This window comes from Anguilla rostrata, chromosome 5, assembly GCF_018555375.3.
Source record: "Anguilla rostrata isolate EN2019 chromosome 5, ASM1855537v3, whole genome shotgun sequence".
Classification (NCBI taxonomy): domain Eukaryota; kingdom Metazoa; phylum Chordata; class Actinopteri; order Anguilliformes; family Anguillidae; genus Anguilla; species Anguilla rostrata.
Window position 1 is genome coordinate 8117378 of NC_057937.1, and position 14422 is coordinate 8131799.

The window sequence follows — 14422 nt, forward strand, 5'->3', positions numbered from 1 at the left end:
CAAATGCACGTGCAAGGTTTTTAGAGTGTTCCCCTGCTCTAAGAAAACTTTTAACCTTAAATAGCTGACCAGTGCAGCTATTCAAACAGCTGGGAATCTCACCCGGGTATACGGACCTCGTGACTGACAAAAATGAGTCGGGTGGAGACTGCGCCGGTCTCAGGTGCGAAGCGGGGGATTCCCAGGCCTGTCAGAATGAAACATTGCAGGAGATCGTCGTAACCCACGGATACTGCGAGAGGTAGGAAATTACAGCCTGGCTCTCAGCCAGAGTCTGAGCAGCGCTCTCATCAAACGCTTCCTTAATCACGCGTATTATCGTCTTAAAGGGGCTTATGGGACGGTACCAGCCAGGAGAAAGCCGGCCAGTTCTCTGCGCAGGACGGCGGACACGTTGACGTGACCTTACATCGTCGGCGTCTTGTTTGTCCATTCGCTACAAAACATTCATGTGCATTCTCTGTGTGTACTCCAGCACTTGTTCAAGGCTGGTTAACTTCTCCGGAACTACCCATTTTTTACTTAGCTTTTGGCATATCCAGTTGGAGGTTGCAGAGATAATGCGAACATTGTTTTCTGACATTTCAGAGTTCATTACATTACAAAAAGAACAGCCCTGTACAGGTCTGTTTGCATTTGAAGAGATAGTGTACTTTGATAGTGTAATTTGAATAAGTCTTATAAATTATAATTGTATTCCTCTGTAGCTGTGCCACAGGACACTGCAACAGGAATAGCTCTGTCAACAATTTGGCTGCGTTCACTTTTTTCGGGCTAATTCGATACAGCTTGTGAGTACTGTGCTGAAATGGAAAGATAAAGCGCTAAGAAATGATTTCCTGAAGCAGCACGCTGCCAGCACACACATTAAGACTCAGTTGAGTTTCAAAATGATATGTGGGGGCTGTGGTTACTAGCAAGGAAGGATGTGTGTGTGTGTGTGTGTGTGTGTACATGTGTGTGCATGTGTGTGTGTGCATGCATGTGTGTGTGTGTGTGTTGTGTGTGTGTGTGTGTGCGTGTGTGTGTACGTGTGGGTGCATGTGTGTGTGTGCATGTGCACGTGTGTTGGGAGGGGTGGGGGCTTTATTCATAATCCACAGACACCTGAGCTTCAGAGGGAATGCTATATGAAAGTGATGTATCTATCTTTGGAGATGGGGATTGGGAGCCAGGTGGATGGGCAAAAAGTTCAGCTCCCTCTTTGAAACAGTATTACCCATCTGTGTACAGTATATATGCCTCCTCTCTCAAGCCTCCAGCTGTGATTATGATCTTTCTGCTTTGAATTGGTACGGCCCAGCTGACTATGTCGTCCTTTCCTTTGAAACGGAAGGGCCCAGTTGTATATACCACCTTTCTGCGTATAAATGGTACGACCCACCTGTCCGCGTCTTTCCTTTCAAACGGTACGGCCCAGCTGCGAGTGTGATTTTTCTGCTCTGGATTAGTACAGCCCAGCTGATTACGTTATCCTCTCTCCTTTGAAACGCTACGGCCCAGTTGTGTACACCATCGCGCTGCTTTGAAACGGTACACGCCCAGCCGATTATGACATTCCTCTGCCTTTGAGATGGTACAGCCCAGCCGTTAACGACATCGTCCTTTGATGCCGCGATTCGATCATGACGAACCCGTCCAGAAACTTTCATGGCGCGTCAAGGGCCATATAATGACTGCTTTGACACTCTCCAATCTGTGCTTGCATCATGATCTAGGCAACAATAGGCCAATTACCGAAGACATGGAGAAGGCTTTCATCTTTCCATTGTTTGTGTTCCCGTCAAAGACTGACAGCGTTAAGCGTCCCCCCCCTCCTGCATTACATATGCAGCTCGTGAGTTCCTCTTCCATTACGACTCTGCAATGACATGCGGATTTGACAATATTTTGAAGGCGCATCCATGTAGCTGTCAGTTTGTTTTCATAAGGACTGGAGCCTCGTTTATAGTACTGGGGTGTGTCCCCTTATTATTTGGTCCCAGCACCTCTGTTCCCTCTTCTTTTAATTATAAAAATTCCTTGCATTTGTACAGCGCTTATCTCATTCAAAGTGCTTCACGGTGACGAGGAGGAAATTCTCCCCAACCGCCACCGAAGTGCAGCACCCACCTCGGTGATTCGCGGCGGCCATTTTGTGCCAGAACGCTCACCACACATCAGCATTCTAAATTATTCTAAACGGTTCCCCTTTTTGAAAAAAGGCCACAAAACGCTGAGATACTTCACACGCAAGGCACAAGTCATGACTTTTGTGAAATCCGACTACACCCCCGCCCCCCCATCCCCCCCCCTCCCCTCGGGTCATCCTGGATAAGTGGGGCTTTGGGTGTAAATCTGGGCACGAGAGAGATGGTGACGGAGTGATATGGGCCGCTCCTCCACCGGGGGGGGAGGGCGGTGGGGGGGTGGGGGGTGTCCCCCTGGTGACACTCTGTCTGAGAAGATCAGATCAGGCCGATACCGCGCAGCGATAAAGGCTCATGAGAGCCACGTATATTTTGGCAGCTTCTGTTTGCTTTTTTTGTTTTTTTTTGCAAGACCTCACAGACGGGAGGAATGAGATGATGAACTGGGAGAATGCCACAGAATTCTCTCTGAGCGGTGAATAGGGAAGCCTTGCACAGTGCAACCCAGGAATTTTAAAAAAGAAAAGAGATCATTAAAGTGACCTGCAATTGATACGTAATTTCTAAAAGTGCCAATCTGGATTGAATTGGCATTAGAGTCCAGAGTATTGTGTTATTTCATTGTTCTGCATGCAAATATCAATATCATGCAATCTTTTTAGTGCTCCAAATCTGCTTGTTTTTAAAACTATGTGTGGTTTACCAGACCAATGTTCAATCCGTTTATCATTTAATGTATCTAACTCACTACGGCTTTTTTGGGAAAATGCGAATGCTAAATGCTAACCTGGGGTAAATAGCGGTGGAAGTCCCTGTGGGACTGTGCAGGCCCTTTCCCCCAGCCCGCCCTGTTACCTGTCCTGACAGAAGCCAATAAGGTACCTATGGCCCCACCCTCTGGCCTCCTCCATGAAGGAATCCATTGTTTGACAGACAAGTCCAACATTGTTCCCCTCCCATGCACATGGGACATGGGTGTGGGTGGGGGGTGGTAATACAATACAATACAATATTACTCTTTTCGTACGGAATGATTCTGGGTGCATATATCAAACAACCAGCCCGGCACCTCCTCCCATTCCCTCGGCCCGCCCCTATCATCGAATTCAACGGCATAACTTTAAACTGCGTTCTTTGAAACATGTAGCGAATGTGCGTGCACGCTTCCCATGCTGCGACAGGAGGGTCGAAACATATCTCAGCAACAATATACTTCCGCATTATTCATGCTCATCATTTGCAATTACTTTATGAATGAAAGACATGGCCACATCCACCTTAGATGAGGAATCATCTGAGTTGAATTAGCCCGCACGACTCTTAATAGCAGGGAAACGGGAGGCAGGGAGGTCCTCGATGTCGTGAGCGGCGCTGTGAGAACGCGGTGTTTTCCCCCCCCCGCGAGCGTCGACTGACTGCGGAGTGCCGTCGGCCGCAGGCTGACAGCCCAGGTGGCGGCCCCTATGCGCGGCTCCTGAAACCTGGCCGCGATGTTTCTGACTGCGGGCTAGCTTCACCGCCAACAATAACAACAATGTATCCGTGTTTCCTACCGCCCGCCTCCGGGCACTGCTTGTGTTTGCCTTGTCTTTGTGCTTGTCTCCATTTGCTACATTTTTATTACCCGGCTGTTCCATGAAAAGGATTTTCAGTCATCACCTTTTTTATACATCTAGCTTAATGAAATGTTTTATAATATTACGCATTCTTGTACGCCGTGTTTTACAATATATAAAAAAGTAAGTACTGAAAATTATCTCCAAAGAAAGCGTGCCTAATTTGACTCATTAGAGAGCACTGTAGCCTTTTTTATTTGCAGTTCTTTTACTGCAGAACAATCCGTGTATGAACAGGGATATTTTTAAATTCATGTTTTAATTAAAATAAGTTTCTCTTATGATATTCAGATATGCCTCACCCATGTGTTATGGTTCTTGGACAAAATTATGAGCTTAGATGGGCTGAATGTCCTGTTCTCATCATAATATATTCTCAGGCTCTAATGTTCCTCTTAACTGTTTTGTCCAAATGGTAGGGAGACCAGTGCCAGATGCTAGGGAACATACTGTACTGGTATGATGGCATCTTAGCAATTAAAATCAGTTAAGGGGACAGCAATGCCCCCCCACCCCCCACCCCCCCACACAACCCCACTCCCCTATCCTCAGAACAGCAGTAACAGACAGGGCCTGTTTCTCTTATCACTGCTAATAAGAAATAAAAGAGAATGCCCTAGAACTTCTCTAATATTGTCTTTCCTTGTTATCTTGTAACCGGAATGAGGGAGTGGAAGATTTGGGGATGGATGTGTGTAGATCTGGAGGTGCAGGTGTACAGCACTGGTATGCACTTTCTATAGGTCAGCTAAGCCTCGATCAATCACTCCATCGCAGCCAGATCCATACAGGAAGGGTATTAAAAGATTAACTGCAATTTAACCGTCATAATGACCTTTGATTTGCAATGACTATTCAGAAGACGTATGGGCCCACCCGCGTTGCTGACTCATGAGTGGGATATTCACATTTGAGGGAAATCATTTTTTCATGTGTGCGCTGTTCACTTCTCAGTCAGTATCTATACATTAAACTTTTTTCCCCCCAGAATGGAATGACCAAAGACTATAGCATGCCTTTGTGATTCTAAAAAATGTATTTTGTTTGTTTAGTCAGCCTGGCTTCTTAAAGTATAATAATAATAATAATAATAATAATAATAATAATAATAATAATAATAATAATAATAATTGGAGAATAGGAACATTTGGAGAATAGGAGTGTTCAGTCAAAAAACTGTCTGATCCAGGGAGGTTTATTTAAAAAGAAATTAAGCCAGAAAAATAGTTTGGAACAATAGAAACTGTGCACATGTGAAATGTCAGCCTGGAGCCCTTTATTTTTGTCATCCCCGAGAGCTTTCGGAGGTCCACAGTTATTTAATGGCACATGGTTTCGTTTAATTTTTCTCTCCATTGATTTTTCATGACTATTTCTGAAGGCTGACCGAGTCTAAATCTCTCCAGTGAACGGCTTTGAATCCTCACACAGAGGATTCTGGGAGATGCACGCAGAGCATGTGCAGGTTGTTTCTGTGTTCCCTTTGGGGTCGATGGCGGCATGCTGTGGCTAGAACGATAAATCCATCGTTTCTCCTGCCGGGGTCCGGCTTTTTGTGCTTGTGCGTCGGAGCAAGTCTCCGGCATCCCGAAAAAAGCGAAGTTAAAAGTGAATGGGAGCCTCGCCCTCCAACACGACAGTGCGATTTGTCAGAAGACGGATCCAAAGAACAAACTAATTTGTTTTATTAGCGAAGCACATCCCGCGGGGGGTTCACCGAACTCAGCTCAAAATCAGAGCGTCCTCTTAGCCCGATAGCACTGCAAGGCCCGGAGCCTGACGGCGGTGGCTGCTTCAAAGCTACGCTGCAGCAAAGGGGAACCGTCTCCATGTCATGTAAGGCTGTACGAGGCTCCGGGGCAGGAGGAAATTCCCTCCCGAATATCCGTCATCATCTATTAAAAAAAAAAAAAAAAAGATTAAAAAAATCATTTTATAACAGGGTATTGCATTCATCCACTGGCATCCAGGATGCAGTTCCCAGGTGTCAGGACAAAAAATCTGGGCCCGAGAAAAGAAAAGAACCAAGACAACATGCTGGAACCCAGCAGATGAAATGCCATAATGCTGGCCAACAAAGGAGAGGAAAACACAGATCCACATCCCGTTTGCTGCCAACATAGATGAATGACCATGCCAAACACAGGCACCACTACCAATTGTAAAGACCTACCACATACTCACTCAGCTCCAGGTTTTAACATTGAAAGTTGTGCTTCCTCTGCAATGGACTTGTGACCTGTCCAGGGTGTAATTCCTGCCTCTCGCCCAGTGCATGCTGGGATAGGCTCCAGCACTCCCCTGTGACCCTGATCAGGAGCATTTTATGGTTAATACACAGGTTTCAACACCAACACAGGTCTGTGTCGAGGAACCATTTTTGCTGTACCTAACACAGGATGCGGGTTAGATAATGGATGGATGGATGGAATTTATGCTTCCCTACCACAAAAACCAAATAGATCTTGCATTGTATAATTATTCATGAACAGGCCAAAACAAGGGAAATACTATGACAAAGAATGTTCGGTGCTGTAGTGTATCCTCCAAAGATGCAGCAATTCATTTTTGTCCCCTGTTAGGGACATGAGCCTCTGGTCTGAATCTCAGGAACCATATATTCTATTATGCCAAAACATCCACTACTTGGGACATTCGATAAAAACAAAATAAATAACATTTCTGAAAACGTTTTTGTAAAAAACTAAAATAACCCTTTTTCTACGGGTCTTGGGAGGATAGGACAGTTTTCGTCTGGCCGACAGCTGCTTTCCCGATTGGTTGGTTCTAGTTGATTGACTCGTTCAGGAAGACGTGTTGAAAGCTGTCTCGCTGTGGATCGCTACCCTGCCTCCTGGCTTGACGGTACATTTACTATTGCAATTGAGTATGACAGACACATAAGTACACATGAGAATAAGGTTATCCTTTACAGTCTACGATGCCAATGCCCCGCCCTCTCACCACAGCAACATTATGAGAAGCCAAGTGCTCTTTATGCTTAAAGCACAGGTTTCAACACCAACACGGGTTTCTGTGTCTCAACCGTTTTTATTGTACCTCACACAGCTAGGAGTGTAAAGCCGACATCAAGATTCATTTTTGAAAAAATAAATCCTTTTGACCATCAGATGACCCTTATCTTCTGCTGTCTGCCACATCTAGTTATGGTACAGTAGCTTGTGCTTCTCTCCTGTCTGTTATATCTGGTTATGGTATAGTGTCTGGTGTTGCCTTTGATATCGGAGAGCATGGGGGCCTTCCCTCAGTTAACCCCTATCCCTGAGTAGTATCTGCCTTAAGTGAGTGAGAGAAGAAATATCCCACAATCCAAGGCACATTCAGCTTGCAGTGTCTCGCTCCCCACATTTTTGGAGAGGTATTTGTTTTAAGGAGTATATCAAACCAAACTTTATAAGGTAACTAACTCAGGCAGAATTCCATTAAATTCCCAGACAGTGAAGGAAGAGAGTGGCTTCACCAATCAAACGTCTTTGTTTTCCAAAACAGAATACTATTGGTTTAAAAACCGTTAATGATTTAAACCTGAATCCCATTAAGAGGTTCACAGAACTCTCAGCTCACTGTAATGCACAGGCTCACGTCATTGGGAATGTGTACGGGCACGTTGAACAGAATAACTAGGCCTACTCCTTCAGTGTTTACGTACCGCATTCATTAAATATATGGACCGCGCGTAAGGAGGAATGAGTAATGGATTCCAAGCGATGTAGCAATTTAGCGCCTTACAACAACAGAGCCATCAGCGCAGATCCCGAAAAACAAATTCCTCCGACAATCTGATTGGATTCCTCTGCCATTACACTTTGGCAACATCCAAGACTCAAAAGTGCAGCTAAAGGTGTCCTCCGGGCAACCTTCTATACTGTGGATTAGTTTGCAGGATGGGCACAACAAACGCTTAAAAAAACAACCGGAATTTTAATTTTATTTTCTGGTCCAAGGACAGTGACGGAGCACTTTGATCTCGTGGCTGCCTTCTGCGTGTGTGCGCCGCTGAGCGCGCTCGTGTCTGTCATCGCTAATAGCGTCAGCCCCCCTCCCTCCATCCCTCCATCCCTCCCTCACTCCCTCAATTTGCTCTTTTCTTCCCGGCTTTGCTTTCATGACTCTTCCAGGAGGTTTTATTGTGACGAGTTGTGTCATCGTTTGTTATTGTTCTCTCTCTTTTCAAAAGCCCAGACGCAGCGCTGTGTCTTCATCTGCTCACAGCTGTGGCCCTGCCACGCCCTCCCTCCTCTCCGCTGGGCCCATGTGTGCACGCTCTGGGGGGGGGGGGGGGGGGGGGGGGGGGGGGCTGTCATCTGAACTGTCGCTTAGCTTGCAGTTCTTACTTAGCCCTTGTGTCTAATCGGAGCTCGAAAACGAACGAAGCGTTTTACCGGAGCGGGGAAAAAAGTCGACGAGCACTTCGGATTCATCTCGGGAAATGTGCTTAGCTGGACACTCGAAAAGGGGCGATAAGTTATTGACCCGTTTCAGACACATTTTCAAACACTTGGTGTGGTTCAGCAGTTATTGTGGTGGAAGACTTGCAGGCTACAGGAATCCAATCATCCAGAATAGGCTGACACTCTGGAGTGGGTTTTTATATAAAATGTTCATAGGCCACTTCAGCAATAAAGCTTTGGGAAAAAGTGACTTTTAGTAGCATATAAAAAGACAATAACAATCCAGCTTAATGATTCTGCATCAAGTGAAAATAGCAGAATACAAAAGTGTTCATGTTCATGCCATAATTGGTCAAACTCATGCAGTCAAACTCTGAGATATGGAGGCAGTTTAGAACTGTTTATGTTAAACTGTTAAATGTTCAAACGTGAACTCAAAATACATATGTTTAAAGGATAAACAAATTAGGGTAGCATTGTTTTTAAATGCTGTAAGCTCCTCTCATTGTATAGCTATAGACCGTAGTTTCTTATAATAAACAATAATCAAAAGTGGTGGTCAGGATCTCATTTAAATATTCATGAACCTGGACCTTCTTTCTGTTTCATGCTCGCATTTCTGGTTCGGCTTTAACAATGGACTTGATAAGGAATAATTGCATACGCTAGCTCCTGAACCATACTTGTTCAAACAGATCAATCAGCCCTTAACTCTGAGGTCCTTATCTTGGAGGTCGCACAGCACTGCGATCCCTGGAGAAAAAAACCTTTTCTTCCAGAGAGAGCAGAAGAGCTAATGTAGGCTCTGCAAAAAGCATAATGGATTCTGCCTCTTTAAATAAAGTGATACAGCGAGCTGAAATTAAATCTCCTTGAAAGTGTTTTAGATTTCACTTTGGTTCTGCATAAAATAACAGATTCTGCAGTTGCTTATTGTCCTGCTGAAAGAGAGAAGAAGGCGGTGATTAGGAAAGGATATTTACATTGTTTACCACCTAATGGAACACCCTGTGACTCAGAGTGTTCCATTAGGACTGAAAGACTTGCCCAGGCTGAAAAGTTGGAGTTATATTTTCACTGCATTATATCACTTCTTAATGAGATCGTTTCTATTGCAGAGGGTTATTTTAGAGGGCTTGTAGTGAAGGATAAATAAAAGGGAGCTTTTATTTCCGACACACTGATGCTGTTTGAAAACTGTGCAAACTCAAGAATATACTGGTATGTCAGATTGCTCAGAAGTAGTGAAAAGAAGAAGAGATATATGTACGGCCAGTGCGGGTTATCAGATGATCAAAACGGGAGCGTTCATTGACTTTCCCAACCTGGGAATTTCCTCCCTGTTAAATCACTACTGAGGCAGCTGTGTTCTACGGTGCAGTGCATGTTTTGAAGTTCAGCACCATCCCCACTCACTCACACACACACACACACCCACGCACGCACATGCACACACACGCACGCATGCACGCACATGTAAACACACACACGCACACACACACACATACACACACACGCACGCATGCGCACATGCACACACAAGCACACACATGCACACATGGATGCACACACACACACACACATGCATGCTCATGCAGGCACATGTACATGCAAACACATGCACACACACACTCATACACACACACTCTCTCTCACTCACACACACACGCACACACAGATAGATTGGAGATTGTTTACTCTCCTGCAGGTCATGGCAGCAACATCCAGGGTGTGTTGACTTGCTTTCCAAATGCACTCTCAGAAAGATCACATTCAGAAAGGGTGATGTAACACAGCCTGCATTTGAAACTTAAGGAAGACGTGGGGCTGTGGGTGACAGCAAACACATCTTTTTTCCATTTCCATTCATTTAGAATTAAATTTTAAAGGGACGATTAAGCCCTGGCCTTAAGGGTCTACTCAACAGCGTGTGAAAACTTTTTTTTTATTTGTTCTTTGGTTGCTATGGTTGCAGCGGGCTATGTTTTTTTGTCAAAACGGATATCTGTACATGAGCACATTAAATAAAATACGTATTATTCTTCATTTACGCAGGGAGATCCCATTGAGATACTATACCTCTTTCTCAAGGGAGTCCCGGTCAAGAAGCCAAAAAGCTGGAAGTTTCACATGCGAAAAACTATTTCATGTGGTTAGAAGTTTGAAATACATTTACAGTAATTCACAGCAATGTTGATTGAAACAATGGTGATGGCTGATATGCATGTCATCGTAACCGGCCTTTGTCTCATTTTTACATCAGACGGTTCCTGGTTTACACTGAAACACACGTTAGCCGCTCCACCAAAACACGTCAAAGCGTAGCTTTTCTCCTCGCCAGGCAGCACCGATTATGTTTTAAACGCGGGGGGGGAGAGCGTTCGCCACCATCGCCAACCCCTCCATGTCCTTGCGAAGCGCTCCCCCCCCGATCGCTCCCCCGTCCCCTCGTGCGTGCTGGGGCGGGCCCCGTCCCACCCCGGGAGAGTTTTAAAGGGCTGATTTACGTCCCGACAGGCGCATCCCCCGCGTTTGATATGTGCGCTCTGATCTTATAAAAGGGGACGTCTGCAGGTAACGACAGAGCCGAGGCTTGAGTAACGGACATCTCTGGAGCCTTGCGTCTCGCCAGGCCAGAGTCACACGTTTAATACCAAATAAAGTCTTTTGTTTTTTAATCAATGGCAGTCTCGTCTCGGAGCGAGTGGAGGTTGGTCGCGTCGCCGATCTGTGCGTTTGCCGTCGTAAACCCGGAGGATCGTTTTCAGAACACGGCCGTTAATTGGAAAAGCCGCCAACGTGACACGCTCATTCGCGATCGATAAAAGTGCCCACGTGCCCTCTTTTTTTTTACATGTCAGTTTTACGGGGGAAACCTGGAAGGCGGTAATGGAGACTGTAATACAGACGTGCGGGTGGGTTCGCTGCTGTAGAGTAGCAGTCTGGGTGTCAGCCATGTTTTTCTGGAGTGATGCAGGTTCAGCTGCCATAATGGAATTTGCAGCTATACACTCGAGCATATGACTTATAAAGAATGGCATCAATAAATACTCTGCATTCAAGTATTTTATGATATGTATACATGCTATGTATACATGTATGCAATATTTTTAAATGTGTCCTCCTATAGAAACGTATATTTATTTATATATTTATGTATTATACTTTTTATGTATAATGTATGATAATATGCCTTACATATATAATGGATGATATTATTGTAACCTTAGTATAATGTTCACTAAAAGAACTTGTAGAAAAAGTTGAAAAAAGCCAAGCAAATAAATGATAGTTCAGCAGTTGTAGGCGGTGACCAGTCATACTTATAATATAAGTAATAATAATATGGAAATAAAAAAATTCTTATAGTTATTATAAGAATGTTAAAGTATACATTACTGTTACTGCCATTCTGATTATAATTCATCCAACCATCCAAAGGGAGTTAGGGGCCTCAGTCCTTAGAGTGCAGGCCATTGGTCCGGGGCGGAGTCAATACCACGGCAGCCTTGCAGAAGCCCCAGCCGAGCATCCATAGGCCGTCTCCAGTGACGGACAGCGGGAGGCATCGCAGCCGCTCGATCAATAGCTGGCTGCTGGAAGAAATCGACCTATAGGAGCGCGGCATTAGAGGCCCACTCGCTCCGCATTGATTTACGTTCACTGGGTTTAATGACCGTCTGCAGTACACCAGGACCGAGAGGGCTGGCTAAGTCCTCCTCAATTTCACTCCAGGATGCCGCTGGTTTATTAAGCATTTCCAGCAGCCCCGTTCATTCTGGGGCCTTTTTTTCTAATTTTGCAACAGCTCATTAAGTTGTTATTACCATTTTACTATGATTATTAGCAGTGAAACGGTTTTTAATGAATATTAAAAAAGTTTTTTTTTTGCCTTTTAAAGTCACTATATATCCTTTTGTACATGGGGAAGTCAGTCACTGGAGGAAGGTAAGTGCATTGGACAGATATGGCTGTTCCTCAAAGAGGGAGCAGGTTAGGAACACAACTGTGAGTCCAAATGTGAGTTTGATGGGTGAGATGTGGTGAAAAAAAAAGATTTAAAAGATGACTATATCTCAGTCATCCCACACAACTGGCAAGAGGGGAGAAGGAACCGGTAACTGAAAAAATCTCAAATGAATCTCACTGAATCTCAAATCTTGCAGTTCGCTACAGAACGTTTAAATGATGGTAAGTGGCATGTCTGCGGCAACCCAAACTTTGGCGGTGTGTCGTAACAGTTGGAAAAGCACGCCTATTTCAGGCCTGACACAGGTACTGGCTTTAGAATCCGATTGACTCGTTGCCTCGCTCTACTGATAATGGATGTCTTAGTGTCCGTTAACAATTTAAAAGGGGATCCTGGAGCATGTTCGGCACATCGATGTGCCGTGTCCAAAGCAAGGCATGCAAATTAGTCCAGTAATGAGAAACCAGCCCTCAGAGACTACCACTGACAGCCTCACCTAGATTTCCCAGGGCTGCGGAGAGCTTGAAATAATTACTTTTTTTTTTTTTTTTAAGTGTCAGAAAACCACCAGTGAAGGCTTTTCGGCTTTTTCATGCAAAGTGCACAAAGAACTTTCTCGCAATTTGTAAATTAAATACATTTAAAAACATGTACTGCATATTTAGAAAATATTTTGAATATATTTAGAATGGCACTGGCTATTTGACTGTAACCCACAAGCATAATTATTTTTTTATTTTTTAAATTTATTTTTTCAAGAATGTAGCATTCACAAAAATATCCTACACATATCCTCATGCAAGAACTTTTAAGAACATGCACAGGCATTTTAATACTAAACTTGTTCAACTCTGGAAGTTAGCCAGGCTGGTTAATCTGTCACTGTGTGCAATGCATGCAAAATTAGTTTTCAATCACGGTGCTGCGATGTAGCATTGTAAAGAGGTGCCAAGCTATGCGATGAATCTCTGTCATGTGTTGATTCTTCACCTTAATCTCTCCCTCTACCTGCCCCCCCTCACCCCCCTCCCCCACACACACGTCCATCCGGGTGTCCAGGTGTGGAAGGGTGCGACTGTGGAAAAAAAAAAAAAGACACCCAATTCGTGAAGCATGTCATTAAGGAATCCGCTACCTGCGCTGAAGATGGCGGTAACAATGACAGACAGACAGACGGTTTTCTGCCTGTCCCACGAGTGAGAGAATGCTTCCAGGCCCTCTTCCTGGCAGCAGCGACGGTAACCCTGAGTTGCACCCAGCTTGGCTATCGTCCCAGGAACCCTACCTTTTCGGAGAGAGAGAGAGAGAGAGAGATAGAGAGAGGGAGAGTAACCGCATTTATTTTCGGTTTTCCCCTGCTGTCAAACTCATCCAGAGAGTTTCCCTCAGATGATATATTTGGGATTTGGCGGGCGGTAAAAAAAGAAGAAGTGCTGGCGATGAAGTAAATGCTTCGCATTGCTGCGCGGGCTTTTTTTTCGCTCATGTTGGGAGGCTTCTCCCTTTGAACGGAGGGTTCAGCCACGGCTTATGTGTTTAATTAAAGAGGCAACCGGGGAAGCGGCTCACTTGAAACCGCCCTTTGATACATCAGATACCGCTGCCTTTTTAATGCATTTGTTTAATTCCATTTGATTGCGACTCAAGAATCCTCGGTTTACAGGAGCGACTGAACACAGCTCTGTTCAACATGAAAGAATGCCAGACCTTCGAGTTCAAGCTCTCAGGAAAAGGCATCAGATTAAAGTTACGCGGTGTCAGTCGATCCCCAGAACTGTGCGGACACAATACATCAACGTGTATTATGCAAATGTTTCCCACCACAGAATGTCATCACACCCTTCATCCCTCAGGTAACTGTCATATAGAATATGTATATATGCCAAAATATGTTTTTCCCTCCCATGAATATATTTATAAGCTGCATATGCACACATTTCCCTAATGCTTCCAAACTTGTGCTGTGCAAGGTGTAAAGTGCATTGCAAATATAATTTCACAAAACTGCATACTATTTATTGAGTAGCACCATTTCGGTATATTCAAATTAAAGTTGTGTCTTTCTGAATAATACGGATGATATATTTGGCCAAACGTGCTCTGTCCCATTCTTAGCTGAACCGTAGGCAATAAGGGCTGGGGGTCTTGCCACCAATGGCTTCAAAGCTCTGACAGGAAGGAAAGGAATGAAATGGTCAAAATTCACAACATCCTGTATGCATAAATTATAATATATACATATGTAATATGCATGTGTCAGAGTTTGAATACATAGGGGGAAGGATGGGAAGGGGC